The sequence below is a fragment of the Mesocricetus auratus genome, unplaced genomic scaffold, assembly GCF_017639785.1.
Source record: "Mesocricetus auratus isolate SY011 unplaced genomic scaffold, BCM_Maur_2.0 Super-Scaffold_100009, whole genome shotgun sequence".
Taxonomy (NCBI): domain Eukaryota; kingdom Metazoa; phylum Chordata; class Mammalia; order Rodentia; family Cricetidae; genus Mesocricetus; species Mesocricetus auratus.
The window spans coordinates 69413917-69419553 of NW_024429193.1; positions in this window are offsets into that span (position 1 = coordinate 69413917).

The window sequence follows — 5637 nt, forward strand, 5'->3', positions numbered from 1 at the left end:
TGCTTTTCATCCCCATTATTTTGGGGGGGGGAGGTGTGTAGGCTAAATACTCGAGGTTCTAGTATGTCTGTACCAAAAGACACTCAGTGATAAGTTAAGCTCTTATGCTTCCTAATGAAAATATTAACTAGAGCAGCTCAGTGGTAGAATGTATGCTTCCTATGCATGAAGTGCTGGTTTTAATCTCTAGCACACAAAAGAAGTTATTGCTGAGGTCAGACCACCAAAGTACAGTTTTGTTTTGGGCTTAGAGGTCAAGGAGTGATTTAAAGTGGAATGCTACTCAGTTTTATTTGTTTAAGTCAACAAATAGTTAATGAGTAATTAACTCATGTCCACTTCCATTAGATACTATGAGAGCTGCAAGCCTGCACACAGATAGGAATCATATCAGATGTTTTACTTTGTGGTGAAGGAGTATTTTGGTAAGGAGTAAATCAACTGCTTTTAGGCAGTTGGTTATAAGAGTTTCAGGCTTCAACAATATCATAATTTGGTTACAGAGACAATTTACATTGATAACAGAGAATTAATGAGGTCAGGGAGTTTGGTCTTAATTAGCAGTATGATGTGAGCTTCTAAAAGGAAAATCCAGATTGAATTTAATAGCTGATATACCTTGTGAAGTATTCAGAAATAAGATGGTATGGATAATTTGTATTATGAAGACCTAGTCAAGCTAAGGAATGTCAAACTGAATACATGCACATGTGCCACACACACACACACACACACACACACACACACACACACACACACACACAGTAATTCCTTTGAGTAGGGAATGATGATCAACCAAATGCTGTGATATGTGCTGCACACTGTACCACGTGCTAGGAACATCAAGATGATCTGTGTATGGATCTTGTTCCTACAGAGTTCATCGGGAGGTATTTTACCAATCCGGCTACAGTTCACAGGTAAAGCAGGATAGTTAGTGTTCAGTACTAAAGAAACTAGCTATGAGGGTAGGCAGGGAGATGGTGAGGCCTGTGCTCCGTGGGGCTTGTGATACCAGGGGACAAGCGAGACTGAAAGATGCTGAGAAAGTTGGAGACCAAGAAAAAGAGAAAGAGAGGGAAGCAGCAATGAGGGCAGGACATGGAAGCCACAGTTGTGACACCAAAGGACACAGCCATTGTAAAGGCAGCCAATTGCCAATGCAAAGATCGTGAAATTTTAGAAGATACTGAAAGTGGGTTTGTGGCAAGACATATGCCCTGAAATAAATATTAGAAAGCTGGAACCATGGAGTTATTCAAGATACATGAAAATGGATGAATTCTCCAGGAATTGCTAGAGACTGAGATCAGAGCCTTGGGGGAGGGAGCCCCAGTCAGGAGCTGGAAGAACAGAAGGAGGGGGTCTGAAGCGGCCAACAAGGCCAGGAGAAGTAGGGAGGTGCATTGCCACTGAGGCTAGGCAGGAAGGAATTTCCAGCAGTGGGTGACTGTCTGGGTGGTTAAATGCCACGGAGAGGCTGGAGCAAATGAAAACCAAAATAAAGCTGCTCATTGTATAAAGCTACCCTCTCTGAAACAGCTGTGGGGTTCTTGTTTTAAAATTAAATGAAAAGTATAAGATATTAATAAGCTTTGAAATAAAGCTTCTATGCAAGTGAACCTCAAAGATGTAGCGGCTCTCTGGCGGAGATAACCACACCATAGCATTTCTGTTTTCAAAGAAACGTAGGGAACATTATTCAAACTCATCGTTGTAACATTTGGGGGAAGATTATAGCCTTAAAAAAGCCAGAAAATCTGTTTCCATTGCTTTCTTACTTTGTATAGCCATTGATACTAATGGTAGATAACTTTCCAGGAACTTAGTGACAGGAAATGAAAGATGATGACGATGAGGACACCCTTAGGAAAATCCAACACTTCTCTAGTATGAAATGACTTCTTGTGAGTTACTACATTTTACCTTCAATAACTGTGAAATATCTCCATTTTATGTATGTAGACAGCTTATAAGAACCCATGTTAAAAATAGATACACGGGACAGGACTGAAGTATTCCAAATCAGCAGGGCTTCATGTTTGGTTATCTTGAGCTTTTCCTAGAATGCTGGAAGAAATTTTACCATGGAACAGAGACAAAGAAAATATCAGGATATATCAGTCCCCTTCTGTGTGTAGACCCAGCGGAGAGGCTTATGCATTTTGTGTTGCAAATGACAAAGCCAATATGAATCTCACTTAGAAAGAAAGGGTGAAGGGGGGGATGGTTGGTTCAAGAATGGAAAAGTCTACGGGTGGATGTTTAGTCTAAAAATGGCAATTCTAGCTCCATAAAAGCTAAGCTATACTTGGGATTCACTTTGTGAGTATAGGGCAGGGGTGGGTGTGGCTGTATTGAGTCAGGTAGGGAAGCAAGGGTGAGGCTCTTGTACGTCACACCAAGGACTTAGGTAGGGAACCAACCAGCAGTTTCACATGGGAAAATCAGTAGCTTTTAGAAGAGAGTGGTTAGTGGGCAGCAAAACCAGCAGATCTCCAACACCAGCCCTGTCCTGTCTTCCAGCAGCACTCCACCAACTTCCCAGAAGTTCTCACTCTTAGAGCCATTTCCTTAATACTGAGTCTCAGAAGTTTCCTTCGGTGCTGCAGATACTCCGAGGCAAAGGTTTGCAGTGTTGGTGGTGTAGCAGAGTCCTGTGGGTAGCCAAAACATTCTTTGAAGAATGTGGCTGTCTGAGCGTATCATCTTAAGTGAAGTCCAGTGGGCTGGCAATCCCTGGTACATCATTGGTACAGTGCTTGCCCGGCTCTCACAAGACCGTGGGTCCATATCCAGTACTGAAAAGCAAGCAAGCAAACACAAGATCGTCCGGTGAAGTCCAGATACCGAACCCCACACACAAACTTTGTCCTCACTGTAGGAGTTTGAAAGGAACCATACGCTGTGCACAGTTACTAGCAGATCTCCCATGCTCTCCTTCTCCTCCCTTCCCGGGGTCAGCGTCTGTGGCTATTCAGTAGTTGCCTTGGGAACGCTGACCGAACTGAATATAACTGCACTATATATTGCCCTATACATAACCATGTTCCCAGGTTTTGTACACTTGATTTCTACTGTGTGTTTGGGACTCCAAGGTAAGAAAAATGATGGATACAGTGAGGAAACCCTCTAGCACCGTAGGGAACATTATCTTGTGGGGCATTCCTGTTTAGACTTGGGAAAGCACGTGGAAGGCAACCAAAGCCACTGGAATCCAAAGCACTCTGAGTCTTAAGAGTTCTTGTTTAGCACATGGAAACTCCCAGCAGGAAGAATAAACTCGGTTTGTGTGAGAACTTGCTTCATCATGGCTAAAGCAAAGGGCCTGAGTAAGGGCAGAGAGGGGGGGCGGAAGCTGCAGCTGGGTAGGTTTTTGTTTGTTTTTAGTTAAGTGCTAAAGACGCTCAAGTCGTGTTTATTCCAGGGAAAATATCACACAGTCTATCATTTTGAGCGTGTACATTTCCAGTTTGTGAGCTGATGAAAAGTGTCACAGTTTTAAATTGGATTTTAAAGTCGGTCAGAAAAGGACTCTAAGTGGCTTCTCAGAGGGCGACTTGCTGCAGTGCCGCCCATGGCCACACGGATGCAGTGCAGCTCAGCGGACAGCAGGAACTGCGTTGAGAGGCGGGTTCCAGAGAATCCCTTCCCATGCAATGAAAACCGATCTCCTGGAAGCAAGTGGAAGGTGTCCTTTATCTCTACCATCCATCTTGCCTCTCAGTTCTACTTCAGTCTCTGTGGGACTCCAAATGTGTATTAAACAACAGTTCCTACAGGCTTATTACACGTTCCCCACTCCAGTAAGTGGTCTTGCCTTGTGAAAAAAAAATTGAAATAATGGAAATGTCTAATGATGAAGGGCTAGCAAAATGACTTGTTAAATGCTCAGACAAAGAAACACAGTACAGCTATGCAAGCACGTTCCAGACATTACTTAAAGATAGGGAAAATGATAAATGAGAATAAGTTAAGTCAAAAAAGCAAGCCTGTCGAGGTGGCACATTTGTCGAGGGGCTAAGGCAGGAAGGAGGATTGCAAAATAGAGGCTAACTTGTGCCTCACAATGAGACCTTCTTTAAAAAGTGTGTGTGTGTGTGTGTGTGTGTGTGTGTGTGTGTGTGTGTGTGTGCCCATGGGGGTAGGCAAGAGCTGGTAAAGTGTTTGCCACCAAGCATTAGGACCTGACTTTGGATCCCTAGCATCTAGATAAAAAGCAAGACACTGTAATACCATAGCTGCAGAGGCCGGCAGGAAGATCCCTGGGATTTGCTGATGCTCTCTAGGTCAGCTCTGGCTTCAGCAAACTTCTGTCTCAAAAACTAAGGTGTCAGGCAATGGAGGAAAGACACTCCATGTAGACAGGCCTCCAAACTCACAAATGCCCACAAACAGTGCACACAAATACCAGGGAACACAAATACTACCCCACATCAAACAATGACAACAACAAAAGCAAAATCCAGATACCCAAACAATTTGAGAGTCTAGTGTTACTTAAGTTTTTAGATGGCACATACTTATATAGAATAAAATCTCTATATGGAAGACTTATTGAAATGAGACTGACTGAAGTAAGTTTTATTTTCCTCTTTATAATGTATAATTTTATAAAATAAGGAACACAAACATTTTTATGCCTAGGAGAAAGGTAATGAAGGAAATACCAAAACAGAGGACTATCCAGTCTACCACATAAAGAAAAAGACTGTTAATGTTTATGGGACTACTCCATGTTTGCTTATAGACAGGTTTTGCAGAGTATTTGTTTAACTATGCAAAGATGTGTTGCATTTGTTTAACTTTGCAAAGATGGGTTGCTTTTGTTTAATTATGTAAAGATGTGTTGTTGTTTTACCTTGTCTGTCTAAGGCATCTGATTGGTCTAATAAAAAGCTAATCGACCAATAGTGAGGTAGGAGTTGTAGGCACACTTCTGGGCAGGGAAAGTAAGTAGTAGTAGGAATTTAGACTTGGAAAGCAAAAAAAGAGGGAGAGAGAGAGAGAGAGAGAGAGAGAGAGAGAGAGAGAGAGAGAGAGAGAGAGAGAGAGAGAGAGAGCAGGGAGATGCCAGGGTCAGCCACCCAGATACAGAGGAATCAAGGAAGTGGCACATACAGCTTGAAAGAAAGCTAAAAAGCCCTAAGGCAAAATGTAAATGAATAGAAACAAGTTTAGTTAAGTTAAAAGAGCCAGTGGGACAAGCCTAAGCTAAGGCTGAGCATTCAGAATTAATAATAAGTCTCTGTGTCTTTATTTGGGAGCTAGTTGGTGGCCCAAAGAAAATGTCATCTACAGATAGGTTCTTCCCCAATTGGATTGAGAAGCCAATTCACAAGGCCTTGAAAGAATATTTAATAAATCACTAATTAGTTGTAATTATATATCATCATTAATTTTCTTCTGTATTTTTAAGTTTTTTTTCTGTAGGAAGCACACATGGTTTATTTAAATACTTAAAAATAGAAATATATGTACATGTATGTTATTGAATTATCATTTATAATTTCCTTCAGTGTGGAGTAGTCTTTGCACTTCTTTTTTCTTAGCATAGCTTTTATGATGAGATCATGATACATCTTGCAGTATTCTGCCCTCCAAATTTGCCTGATTATTTCTTGAGGTGCCCTTGAA